The sequence below is a fragment of the Pristis pectinata genome, chromosome 18 (genome assembly GCF_009764475.1).
Source record: "Pristis pectinata isolate sPriPec2 chromosome 18, sPriPec2.1.pri, whole genome shotgun sequence".
Classification (NCBI taxonomy): Eukaryota; Metazoa; Chordata; class Chondrichthyes; order Rhinopristiformes; family Pristidae; genus Pristis; species Pristis pectinata.
In genome coordinates, this window is record NC_067422.1 from 6,673,186 (window position 1) to 6,687,867 (window position 14,682).

Consider the following 14,682-nt stretch of genomic DNA (forward strand, 5'->3'; position numbering starts at 1 on the left):
CAGGTGGTGATCACGTCTGCAGGTCAGAAGTCCAGCCTTTCGAGCTCAGCGCAGACTGTTATTTTCAGTCAGCAGTTCTGCTACATCCATCTTTTGTTCCTTATCCCATTACAGTCCCCTTTCACATTGCAGCATAACCCCTTTCCTCATTTAAAATCTACTGCCTTCCTTCCTTGTCACACCCCTTCGCTTTTGTTAGTTCCGTGCCCCCCCCCCCCCCCCCCCAGTCCTCTGCTTATTTAAGCTCTAATTTCTGGTCACCAGCCTCTGTTTCCCTGTTCATGGGTGCTCCCTTTCTTTCTGTGTGTTTACAGCAGGTTTTATTACAGCAATGGGTGATATGGCCCAACCGGACAATGCAGATGGTCAACGCAAGCCTCTTCCCCTATCTCTGAATGTGACCCATCAGCACATACCCTGAACAACACACAAAACGCTGGAGGAACTCAGTGGGTCAGGCACCATCCGTGGAGGGAAATGGACAGTCGATGCTTCATCTGGACTGAAAGATAGAGGGGAAGTGGTCAGTATGGTAGACCAGTAGACTAGGACTGGGTACTAGCTGCACCACTGCTGTCTACATAATGTTGATTAGCTACATTTAAATTCCCCAGCTGCTATGGTGGGATTGAAAGTGTCTCTGGATCATTAGTTCATGTCTCTGGATTATTGGTTCAGTAATTTAATTACTTTTGAGCTACCATTCCTTTAGTAGTGCTAAATGGGACCACCTCCAAGCTCCCTTTTGGATCACACCCCATCCCGACTCAGAAATAAGTCACTGTTGCTTTATTGCCTAAACTAATTTCTCATTTATTTTTCATTTCCACCCCCATAAAACATCGAGGGACATTTTTTTTGCCATTAAAGGTATCATAACAATGGGTTGCTCTGAAATGGATAGATTGTACACAATTTTTCTTTCTCTTTCAAAGCCAACCAAGCATACACTTTTCACTGAATGTATAAAAAACATAAATTAACTGCCAAGGTTGCAAGATGATAAATTGCTGCTAGTTATATACTTTACCACTATAATTAAATCTCTGCAGTTAATTGGAAAAGTCCCATTCGCTTTCACATTAAGTTTAGCTTTAAGGTATTTAATTGGTGTGGTGTCAGAGCAGAGTGTTCCTAACCCAAAGGTTTTAATTAAGCTTGGTTTTAGTCCAGGTAACAATGCACATTATTCAAAACACATTTACTTTATCCTGATGTGTGCTCTGTTACAGTCACACTGCGATCAAAGTAACTTTTGCAATGAAACAAACATTGTATGACTCATAATTTGATTTAAATAGTGCCAGCCACAGGAAAGCTATAATTTAATTGTAAAACTGAAAAGGTTATTGTTTTGAATGAAGTGACTTTGAATTGAAATTGCAGGCTTTAATTTCAAGATGCTAGAAGGTTTCCAATAGGCAAAAAGAACACTTGACTTATTGATTATTGTGCTTCATAATGTAATTAACAAACTTGTGCAGAAAAGTAATTGATGGAACTTTAACAACTAAAGTTGAACTAACCTGCCCCCCCCCTCCCCCCCAGCCCCCCAGCCCAAAACCCAAATCCCAAATCAAATCCGGATTAAGAGCGAGTTTGAGTGACAGTACAGTTAGAACTAAATTGGACCAGTTGCTGTGCTCCATCTGTGGAAGACCGCTTCCAGCTTTCATAAATGAGAAAGCCAAGGAGAAGGGTTCACTGCATAGAGACAAAAAACCAACCTGCTGGAGGAACTCAGCCGGTCGGGCAGCATCTGTGGTGGGAAATGGACAGTCGATGTTTTGGGTTGAGACCCTTCCTGTGGACAGAGACCATTGTCATAAAAGGCCCAGCAAAGGTTAATTAAGGTGGCACCTTGACCTGGCTGTAACTTCCAATGTCCTACTTTCTCCAATCAGTAATAATAAATACAGCAACAAATAGAAAACAACAGAATGGTGCAAAGGTTGTAGAGATAAAGAATTCTTGTCATGGCCCTTGGACCTTATTTATCTACCTGCACTGCACTTTCTCTGTAACTGCTACACTATATCCTGCATTGTGTTTTCCTTTTTTACTACCCCAATGAACATAGAACAGTACAACACAGTGCGGGCCCTTCAGTCCACAATGTTGTGCCGACCTATATAAACCTTATCCACATTCTATCTATCCCCCTGTCTACTTCACCTCCCATAACCCTCTATTTTTCTTTCATCCATGTGCCTAGCTAAGAGTCTCTTAAATGACTCTATCGTATCAGCCCCTACCACCCCACCGGCAATGTATTCCAGGCACTCACCACTCTCTGTGGGGGAGAAAAAAACCTACCTCTGCCCTCCCCCCCGAACTTTCCTCCACACACCTTAAACAGGTGACCTCTAGTATCGGCCTATTGGCCATTACCGCCCTAGGGAAAAGATGCTGGCTGTCCACTCTGTCTATGCCTCTGATAATCTCGTATACCTCTATTGTCTCCTCTCATCCTCCGTCTCTCCAAGGAGAAAATCCCTAATTTGCTCAGCCTCTCCTCATAAGACGTGTTCTCCAATCCAGGCAGCATTCTTGTAAATCTCCTCTGCACCCTCTCCGAAGCTTCCACATCCTTCCTATAATGTGGCAACCAGAACTGAACGTAATATTCCAGATGTGGTCTAACCAGGGTCTTATAGAGCTGCAACATTACCTCTCTGCTCTTGAACTCAATCCCCCGGCTAATGAAGGCCAGCACACCGTACGCCTTTTTAACCACCCTATCAAGTTGCACGGCAACTTTGAGGGATCTATGTACTAGAACCCCAAGGTCTCTCTGTTCCTCCACACTGCTAAGAATCCTTTCATTAACCATGTACTCTGCCTTCAAGTTAGAGCACATCTTCACACTTCTCCAGATTGAACTCCATCTGCCACTTCTCTGCCCAGCTCTGCATCCTATCAATATCCCGTTGCAATCTATGACAATCTTTTGTGTTATCTACTACGCACCAACTTTCATGTCATCTGCAAACTTACCAACCCACCCTGCCACTTCCTCATCCAAGTCATTTATAAAAATCACAAAGAGCAGGGCTCCCAGAACAGATCCCTGCGGAACACCACTAGTCACTGACCTCCAGGTTGAATACTCCCCTTCTACAACCACCCTCTGCCTTCTGTGGGCAAGCCAATTCCAAATCCACACAGCCAATTTTCCATGGATCCCATACCTCATGACCTTCTGGATGAGCCTACCATGGGGAACCTTGTCAAATGCCTTGCTAAAATCCATACCTACCACACCCACCACTCTACCTTCATCAATCTTTCTCGTCACAAACTCTATTAGGCTCTTGAGGCACGACCTGCCCTTCACAAAACTATGTTGACTATCCCATACAAGACTGAGTCTCCAAATGCTCAAATCTTGTCCCTAAGTATCCTCTCCAATAGCTTGCCCACCACTGACATAAGACTAACTGGTCTATAATTCTCAGGATCATCCTTTTTATCTTTCTTGAACAATGGAACAACTTCCATTGCCTTCCTCCAATCCTGTGGTACCACTCCTGTGGCCGGCAAGGACAGAAAGGTCAGCGTTAATCTCTTCCCTTGCTTCCCATAGTACCCTGGGGTATATCCTGTTCGACCCCAGGGACTTACCTACCCTAATGCTTTTTAGTAGCTCCAACACTACTGCTTTCTTAACCTCAACATGCTTCAACACATTTGCCTGTTCGACACTAACCTCCCCTTCGTCTAAATCCCTTTCCTCGGTGAACGCTGAAGCAAAGTATTCATTTAGGACGTCCCCTGCCTCCTTCACCCCCAGACACATTTTTCCCCTGCTCATCCCTGAGCGGTCCTACCCTCACCCTCGTCACCCTCTTGTTCCTCACATATGTGTAGAATGCCTTTGAGTTTTCCTTAACCCTACTTGCCAAGGCCTTCTCATGCCCCCTTCTAGCTCTCCTAAGTCCCTTCTTAAGTTCCTTCCTGGCTACCTTATAACTCTCAAGAGCCCTGTCTGATTTTTGCTTCCTAAACCTTAAATAAGCCTCCTCCTTCCTCTTGACTAAACCTTCCACCTCTCTTGTTAACCATGGTTCCTTCAGCCTACCATCCTTTTCTTGTCTCAGTGGGATAACCCTATCTAGAACCCCATGCAAGTGTTCCCTAAGCAATCTACACATTTCTGCAGTGCATTTACCAGAGAACACCTGTTCCCAATTTGCACTCCCAAGTTTCTGCCTAGTACCATTGTAATTTGCTCTCCCCCAATTAAATACTTTCCCATATCGTCTGCTCCTATCCTTGTCCATGGCTATGCTAAAGGTCAGGGAGTTGTGGTCACTATCCCTGAAATGCTCGCCCACCAAGAGGTCCGTCACCTGACCAGGTTCATTGCCTAGTACTAGATCCAGTATGGCCTCTCCTGTAGTCGGCCTGTCCACAAACTGTGTCAGGAATCCTTCCTGGACACACCTGACAAATTCTGCCCCATCTAAAGCTTTTGCACTAAGGGGGTGCCAATCACTATTAGGGAAGTTGAAGTCACCCATGACAACAACCCTGTTATTTTTGCACCTTTCCAAAATCCACCTACTTATCTGCTCCTGGTGGCTATTGGGGGCCTATAGAATATTCCCAATAGAATGATCGCTCCCTTCCTGTTTCTGACTCTCACCCACACTGATTCAATAGATGATCCCTCTATGATGCCCTCCCTTCCTACAGCTGTGACACTATCCCTGATTAGCAATGCCACTCCCCACTCCCCCCCCCCCCCACCCCTTGTTCCTCCCTCCCTATCCCTTTTGAAACAGCTAACCTCTGGAACCTCAAGCCGCTCCTGCCCTCGCGGCAGCCTAGTTTCTGTAATGGCCACAACATCGTAGTTCCATGCACTGATCCGTGCTCTGAGTTCATCACCCTTATTCTTAACACTTCTTGCATTAAAGTAAACACATTTCAATCCATCTAACTGGCTGCATTTATGCCCCGTCCCTTGCCTATCCTTCCTCACGTTCTCTGCACACATTGCATCTACTTCTACACCAACTGATCCATCAACTAATCTCACACTCCGGTTCCCATTCCCCCTGCCAACCTAGTTTAAACCCTCCCCGACACCTGCAGCAAACCTGCCCGCAAGGACATTAGTCCGTCTTGAGTTCAAGTGTAACCTGTCCCTTCTGTACAGGTCGTATCTACCCCAGAAGAGATCCCAGTGATCCACAAATCTGAACCCCTGCCCCCTGCACCAACTCTTCAGCCATGCATTTATCTGCCTCATCCTCCTATTCCTTCCGTCCCTGGCGCACTTACATATGTAGGGCATGACCTGATGGGATGGCATGCAAACAAAAGTTTTTCACTGTATGTCAGTACACATGACAATAATAAACCAATAACAATAGATTGAAAAATCATACAACCTGGTTTCATTCACCTTGGCCCACTGAGTCCACACCGACCATCAGACACCCACTTGCACCAATCTGAACATTTTCATTAACTCCCCTCCAGATTCTCCCACTCACCCACACGCCAGGGGCAATTTACAGCGGCCAATCAACCTACCAACCTGCAAGTCTTTGGGATGTTGGAGAAAAAGTGTGTGAGAAAAAGGGCACAGAGTAGAAGTATGGCTGGGGAGAGAGTAGGTCCCCTTAGAGATCAGCAGGGCTGCCAGCGTCTTGAGCCACAGGAGATGGGTGGGATTTGTAACAAATATTTCTCCTTGGTGTTTACTGAGGAGAAAATCATGGTTGCTCGAGATAAGGGAAACTAGTGGAGATGTTTTGGGGGAGATTTATATTACGGGGGGAGGTATTTGCAGCCTTACAGCGCATTAAGGCAGATAAATCCCCAGGGCCTGACCGAGTGCTTCGTCAGACTTTGTGGAGATATTTACTTCATCGTTAGCCACTGGTGAAGTTCCCGAAGACTGGAAGGTGGCTAATGTCCTTCCGTTGTTTAAGAAGGATAGCAAGGACAAGCCAGGGAACTAAGACCCAAGAAAGTCTAGGTCTGGTCTTCGGAGAATGTCTGTGAGAAGCAATGTGTCAGGAGGAAAGGGGGAAAGATTGGGAAGAGGGGAGATAGAGAAGCCATTTGGAGTGAAGCATAGGATATTATGTTGAATGACTTCAGGTGTCATTCAGAATAAAAATCCAAGCTAGGCGAAGGGTCTCGACCTGAAACGTCGACTGTCCATTTCCCTCCACAGATGCTGCCTGACATGATGAGTCCCTCCAGCAGTCTGTTTTCTAATCAGAATAAAACATTGCTCTGGTGCCCAGTCCCTCGTCTGTCGAGGGTGAAAGAGCTCGGAGTTCTCACAGGATAGCCAGACTGTTTTCCTTGAACTTTGTGAGCAGTTGAATAAGTCACAGTGGTCGTTTGAAGAGCTGTGTCCATTGTACCGAGACCATTGGAATTTGTTGCGGCTGCAGTACCAGAGATTGGCCTCCAGATGTCAAGAGGGAGCCACTGCACCATCTGCTGTTAACGCAGCAGCTTCAGGCTGTTGGGGAGCCATTACAATGCAAAGCAGGACTTTAATGTAAAGGGTAAAGACCTGGTGCCCAAGTCAGCACTAAAGAATCAGTCCAAGGTGCCACATGCATGCGGGTTGAGCTGCAGCTTGACTTCCTAATGTTTTTGCTAATACCACTGCATACCACATACCCAGCACACTAGGGGCCTCTCCAAATGGACTAGATTAAACTTATTGTTGCTGGAATGTGGGGATCAGGGGCAAAGGCAACTTTTTTCCTTATCGTTTCAATTGCTCTGAATGTGGTGGTGAGCTGCCTCGTTAAACTTGCTGCCTGTGTTCCAGCTGAGCTTCCATAGAGCCATTGGCTGGGTCCATTTACCTTCAGAAAGTCATGGATTGAATGGAAAAATGGAAGGGGAAGAAAAAAAGATTACAAGAAAGTTCAAATAACATTTGCAGCTGTATAATACAAACAGCAAGGTACAAGAATACAACAGCTCCCACATACTGGAACAGGAAATGTGGTCAGGACACGTTACCCGTACTTGTCCCTCGCGGAGCGTCTTCCTGTCTGGTTATGGAGGCTTCCCACTGGATACTTTCTCTGAACCTTCTGAATTAATCAGGGATAATTGTCTAGGGCTGTTGTGCTTGTCTGGCAGAGTGATGTTTTGATGTGCAGTCAGCGCTCGGATCAAATGAATTCATTGCTTCTGTACACAGTGGATTGGCCAACAATAAGTGTGGCTTCAGTGCCAAGTACTGATGGAGAGGCAATTCTACCCCATGGTCGTACTGTGGATTGTGGAGGACCCCCTGACCTTATCCAGAATGTATAGAGGCAGGAGGATTCCCCTTGCAGCATTCCTGATTTTCGTTTGAGGAAAAGGTTCCACTGTTGCTTGAAACTAGGTGGCAGGAAGAGGAGAGAAGAGAGCTATTCAGCCACAGGAGGCATCATCCTCCAGGGATCAGTGGAAACCTGGGGTGCTGTGGTCAGGCAGAGTCACCATCGGAGAGAGGAAGCTGGCTTAGGAAGACAGGGCAGCTGAGGGCGACAACGAGTGGGTACGCACTTCTGATCTCCTTCTCTGCAGAGCTGGAGTGACCAACTCTGGGTAACTGGTGCAGTGGCGGGTGGGGCATGGGGTAAGAGTGGGTCTGCCAGCTGGATGAAAGGGAACAGGTGGATGTTCTCTCCCTAGATTTCCAGAAGGCTGTACCACAATGAAGGTTACTGCAGGAAATAAAAGCTTGTTGTCTCACATACACAAGTCCACGTGTGCACAGGTGCAGTGAAAAACTTACTTGCGGCAGCATCACAGGCACAGAGCATCAAATACACAACATTCACGAGAAAAACATAAATTACCCAAGAACAAAAAAACCTGAAGTCCATTGTAGTGCAAAGTGGTCATAGTGCTGTACAGAGGCAGTGATTAGGGTTGTGCCGAATGGTTCAAGAACTGAATGGTTGAAGGGAAGTAGCTGTTCTTGAAATGATGGCATGGGACTTCAGGCTTCTGTACCTCCTGCCCGATGGGAACTGTGAGAAGACGGATGGTGGGGATCTTTGATGGATGCTGCCTTCCTGTTGGCAGGGATGGAAGATCGGCCGGCTAACAGGTAACAGAGTGGGTCGTAAATGTAACGAGTGGTGTGACACTGGATCGGCGCTGCAGCCCTGACTTGTTACCACCTGTCGAAGTGACTTGGACGAAGGCAGTGAAGGGGCGGTTGCTGAACTCACTGGTGGCACCGAGGTAGGAGGCAGGGGAAAGTGTGAGGAGGCTACAAAGGGATGTAGGTGGTGAATTGAGTGGGCAAAAGTAGTAGGAGCAGGGGCAGACCATTCGGTCCTCAAGCTTGCTCGGCCATTCAATATAATCACTGCAGATCCAACCACTCACCCGCCCTCAGCTCCCTTGTAGTTGAAGTAACCGCCAGTCTCCAATCTGAACTCATTGGTATTGGTTTATTATTGTCACTTGTACTGAGGTACAGTGAAAAACTTGTCTTGCATACCGATCGTACAGGTCAATTCATTACACAGTGCAGTTACATTGAGTTAGTACAGAGTCATTTGATGTAGTATAGGTAAAAACAATAACAGTACAGAGTAAAGTGTCACAGCTACAGAGAAAGTGCAGGGTAGGTAGACAATAAGGTTCAAAGTCACAAGGTAGATCATGAGGTCATAGTCCGTCTCATTGTATAAGGAAACCGTTCAATAGTCTTATCACAGTGGGATAGAAGCTGTCCTTAAGTCTGTACATGCCCTCAGGGTCCTGTATCTTCTACCTGATGGAAGAGGAGAGAAGAGAGAATGACCTGGGTGGGTGGGGTCTTTGATTATGCTGGCTGCTTCGCCAAGACAATGAGAGGTAAAGACAGAGTCATTCAATGACTCCTCAGCTCTTCGTAGCAGGGAAATCCAAGAAGTCACGATCCTCTGAGGGAAATTCCTCCTCATCTCCATTCCAAACGGGTTACCCTTTATTAAGAAACGAATTCTAGATTCTCCCACTAGAGGAAACAATGAATTAGTTTATTATTGTCACTTGTACCGAGATACAGTGGAAAACTTTGTTTGCATGCCAGCTGGGCAGATCATGCCGTACACAAGTACATCGCGGAAGTAAAAAAGGAAACAGGATGCAGAATATAGCGTTGCAGTTGATGAGAAGGTGCAGTGCAGGGGGACAAATGAAGTGTAAGGGGCCACGATGAAGTAGGTTGGGAGATCAAGAGCTCATCATTTAGTATAAGAGAGCTCCGTTTAAGAGTCTGATAACAGTGGGATAGAAGCTGTCCTTGAGCTTGGTGGTTCATGCTCTCTAGCTTTTGTACCTTCTGCCCGACGGGATGGGAGAAGGGAGAATGTCCGGGGTGGGAGGGGTCCCCGATTATGTCGGCTGCTTTCCCGAGGCAGTGTCTCGGCACCCACCTTGTCAATCCCCTCAGAATCTTAGATGTTTCAATAAGAGCATCTCCCATTTTCCTAAACTCCATTGAGTATTGACTCAACCGGTCTTCATACCCCTTCATTCCCAGGACTCGAACCAGTGAACCTTCTCTGCACAGCCTCCAATGCAAGGATATCTTTAAATATAGAGAGCAAAACAGTACACAGGACCCCAGGTGAGGCTGAGATCTTACTGATTGATGGAGCAGGCTTGGAGTCCTACAGCAGCACCCTGCAAAGTTGCATCAACACTTCCCTAATGTGTGTACTCCACAGCCTTTGCGATAGAAGCCAACTTCCAATTACTCTCTTGCGCCCAGTTGCCAAGCCTCATTCCTCTGTGCCACAACTTTTTATAATAACTGTTCATTTAAATAATAGTTTTCTTTTTCCTTCTTCCATCGAAAGTGGTTAACCTCACATTTTCCCACAGTATGCCTAATCTGCCAAACCCTTGCTCCTTCACTTAACCTTTCTGTAAGCCTTGCAGGCTGTATGAGTTCTCCTTACAGCAGTACTCTCAACTGCTTTGGCTACAGCACACTCAATCCCTCCATCCAACTCTTTAATGAAAGCTTCAAGTTCCAAGGTGTAAATATCACCAATAGCTTGTCCTGCTCTAACCATGTAGACACTACAGCCAAGAAAGCACAGCGATGCCTCTACTTCCTCAGAAGGCTAAGGAAATTCGGCATGTCCACGTTGCCCCTTACCAATTTTTATAGGTACATCGTAGAAAGCATCCTATCCAGATGCATCACAGCTTGGTACGGCAACTGCCCTGCCCAAGACGGCAAGAAATTGCAGAGAGTTGTGAACACAGCCCAGTCCATCACAAAAACCAGCCTCCCCTCCATTGACTTTCCCGCTGCCTCGGGAAAGCAGCCAACGTAATCAAAGACCCCTCCCATCCTGGTCATTCTCACTTCTTCGCCTTTCCATCGGGCAGAAGATGCAAAAGCTTGAAAACACACACCAAGCTCAAGGATGGCTTCTCTCCCGCTGTTATGAGATTATTGAACAGAACTCTTGTACAGTAAAAATGAGCTCTTGATCTCCCAATCTACCTCATCGTGGCCCTTGCACTCTATTTGTCTACCTGCACTGCACTTCCTCTGTGACTGCAACACTATATTCTGCATTCTGCTATTGCTTTTCCCTTTGTACTACCTTGAAGTACTGATGTTTGGAATGATCGGTATGGACGGCATGCAAAACAAAGCTTTCATTGTATCTCATTCAAAACGATCTTGCTCGGACTGGAGGTTATGAGAGACTGGGATTGGCTGGGGCTTTTTTCCCTGGAACATCGGAGTGTGAGGAGTGACCTTATAGGGGTCTGTAAGATCATGAGGGGCATAGATAAGGTGGATGGTCAGTCTTTTTCCCAGGGTAGGGGAGTCTGCAGGAGAGGGCATGGGTTTAAGGTGAGAGGGGAAAGATTTAAAGGGGACCTGAGCGCCAAGTTTTTCCACACAGAGGGCAGTGGGTATATGGAACGAGCTGCCAGAGGAAGTGGTTGAGGCAGATACAATTACAATATTTAAAAGACATTTGGACAGGAAAGGTTTAGAGGGATATGGCCCAAACACGGGCAAGTAGGACTAGCTCGGGTAGGCATCTTGGTCGGCATGGATGAGTTGGGCCGGAGGGCCTGTTTCCGTGCTGTTTCACACTCACACTCTGATCTGAGTACATGTGACAATAATAAACCAATTACCAATGACCTAATTTGGGCTTGGTTGGCAGCGGTCAGCGTGGACGTGCAAGGTGGAAGGGCCTGTAACTCTGCTGTATTGGTCTATGACTCGCTTCCGCTCTGGTTCTCCAGGTTCTGAGAGGGCCGATGTGGGCAACAGACTCTGCCACCAGTGGGCAGGAGGTGCTGAATGGGGAGGGAGGGTGGGTGGGTTGTTTGGGAGGTGGTCCTGTGTGCTCCTGTCATCCTTTCCCAGATGCTCTTCCCCCACGAAGCGGTGAGGGTGTTACATCTTCTCACAGAGACTTCGGGAATGTCCTCAAATCCCTCCCCGTAACCTCTTGCTGGGACGGAGCTGGGAGTAGGGTTGTGGGAGTCTGGTGTACTGACCACATGGCTTCCGCTTCCCTGGAATTGGCTGAACGTACTCTGATCCTTGGGGATTCAGCCTGGGAGAGGTCACTGACGTCTGCTTGCCTGTCCCGCCAGGGGATTTGGAGGATTTTGCGGAGATGGTGTTAATGGTACGTTCCCAGTAAACACAGCCCAGTCCACCACAAGCTCGTCACTTCCTTCCATCCAGACCCTCTTCACCGTGCGTTGCTTCAGGAAGGATAACAGTATCGTCAAAGATGCCTGCCACCCTGGCCAATCCCTTTTCTCTCTTCTACCTTCCGGGAGAAGTCAAAGTCAAGTTTATTGTCATATGCACAAGTACATGTGTGCACAGGTGCAATGAAAAACTTACCTGCAGCAGCATCACAGGCACATAGCATCAGATAAGATATCTTTATTAGTCACATGTAGCATCGAAACACACAGTGAAATGCAGTCTTTTTGCGTAGAGTGTTCTGGGGGCAGCCCGCAAGTGTCGCCACGCTTCCGGCGCCAGCATAGCACGCCCGCAACTTCCTAACCCGTACGTCTTTGGAACGTGGGAGGAAACCGGAGCACCCGGAGGAAACCCGTGCAGTCACGGGGAGAACATACAAACTCCTTACAGACAGCGGCGGGAATTGAACCCGGGTCGCTGGCGCTGTAAAGCATTAGGCTAACCGCTACACTACCGAGCCTGCCCGTGATACAGGAGCTTGAAAGCCCAGACTTCCAGACTCGAGAACAGCTTCTTCCCCACTGCTGACATCCTCCTTCCGGGGGTGCTGCCACATTCTCGAACCCTTAACTCTATCTCTTCTGTTATTGTCACTGGCATTTCTTTTTGCCTTTCTTCAGTTTGGACTAACGTACTTTGCACCATCCTGTTGTTTTTGCGCTCGTCACTGTATTTTCTGTTACATTTATTATTATCATGTGTACTATTTACTCTGTGAACTACACGAGCAAAGAATTTCATTGCACCCTGGTGTATATGACAATAAGTTAATCTGAATCTGCAAAGGATCGCTGCTCTCGCAGTGATTCCTGGTGGCCACTGTGCGGCAGCAGCGGCATGCTCCTGCAGATAGTGCCACTGACTGAACTGTTCTGGCAAGTCCGGCCATTGGGGCAGCTTTATTACAGTGGAGGGATGTGTTAGGGACGGGGTGAGGAGACCATCTCTCCCCAAACCGGATGCCAATGACCCGTTATCTAGCCTGCAGCCGTCCAGGGGAATTCGTTGGTGGGGTGGGAGATCCTGGTGAAGTGATCGGGACACACCCCCTTGCCCTCTAGGATTTCACATCAGTAACGGTCAGAAGTTGCCGTGGGCTGCCTACCCCCTTCCCCTGTCCGGCAGGGCCTGGCTGGCCCTTTACATTGGAGGCCAGGCCACTGAGGGTGATTCAGGAAGCACTGAGAGTCCCAAATGCCCCCTCTCTCTGAGACTGGGTGCCACTGAAAATGACATAACTCTGGTTGAAAGGTTTATGTTTGGGCAAGGTGGGAAATCCACTGAATGGATGCGAGTGGATGGAGTTACGTGAATTGATTGGCCCCTTCTGTCTGCATTTATATTATTGGCTACCCCATGTCCCTGGCTTTATATCATTGGCTCCCTCTTGTCCCTGCGTTTACGTCATTGGCTCCCTCCTGTCCCTGTGTCTATATCATTGGCTCCCTCCCGCCCCTGCGTCTATATCACAGGCTCCCTCCTGCCCCTGCGTCTATATGTCTATATCATTGGCTCCCTTCTGTGCCTGTGGTTATGCAAATCACTGGGAAGATGGCTGGAATCTGGGAATTAGGGTTAAGAACCCCCCCCCCCCCCCCCCCCCCACTGTCTGACTTTACATTTTCTCCTTTGATCATAGCGTTTCCCCCCTCCCCTTCTTTCTGGGATTCTGGGAGTCACTGACACCCTTTGTCCGTGAGAAGTGGGAGGGGCGAGCTGGTAGTGGAAGGGATAGAGGGATATGGGATTGGGAGGGTCGGGGTGGGATTGGGATACAAGGGCTGGGTTAGGGAGTGTAGGATGTGGAATTGGGAAAGTCAGTGGAGGATTGGGATTGTGAGAATCAGGGGGCAGGTCAGTCAGTGAATGAATCAGTCTCACTACAGAACGAGGCAGTTCAGAAATCCCGGACTCCATAACTGGAAAAGTGGGAGCTCCCTGCAACGAAGCCTAATACTCATGGAAACAGAAGCGGATTGAGGCCACCTTATCTACACAGCTGAGTTGTAAATAGAATTCTCCACAGAGGTTTACTGAATAAATTATCTTCTGAGAAGCCACACTTATCTTTCCGAAAGTGATAAGGACTGGAATCTCGGCAGAGTGGAGCTCGCCTGTTGTAATTGCCAAATTTAGTCAGGAAAGCAATCGGTCTGACAGCAGCCTGCTCCAGATTGTGGTGGGTGCTGGGCTTGTGTTGGGGGAGAGGTCCCTCGTTCAGACTTCAAGTAGTACAGAGGGACTGGGCCAAATGCTGTAAGAATGGATGGAATGTTAGAGAGCAGAGGGTGAGGGGGGGGGGGGCCTGTGGTGATTGTGGGTTGAAAGGTCAATTCAGTCATTCTGTAATGATTTCCAGCCTTCCCCATCATTGGATTGGCCCTTGAGGTGATTCCCAGATCTGGGCTTCGGGAATTCGCTTCACATTCCCGTCACTCTCCCTGAGTGCAGCTGCGACGACCCTGATGACCACCTTCGTGTGCAGCTGCATCAGGCTGTGTGTGGAACCAAAGTACGTGGGGCACCAAGTGTCACTACGTGCCGAGGTTCTGCCTGTCCCCGGTGTTGTGAAGGATGGGCCTGGCCCCATTGCCGCACAATGTCCCAGTCAGCTGGACATTGTCACACCACCTGTCCTTCGTGGGAGAGTTCTTCCAGACCAACACTGTGGAACCGCAGGACCATCAGGCAGTGGTCAGCCGGGAACGTCCTGCAGACACTGCGCGGACAGGAACTCGATGGATTGCTGTTGGGTGGTTCCCTGAGCAGACTGACCAAACCATCTGGCAGAATACCCCATCACCAGAACTCACCAATAAACACCAAGACCTCGCTTGGCTGTCGGTGAGAGGGGCCCTTTCTGTGCAGTTGGAAGTATCACTCCCAACCGCACGCTGCGCTGGGGACGACTGCGGTGGGGAAGAAACAGTCACCCACCT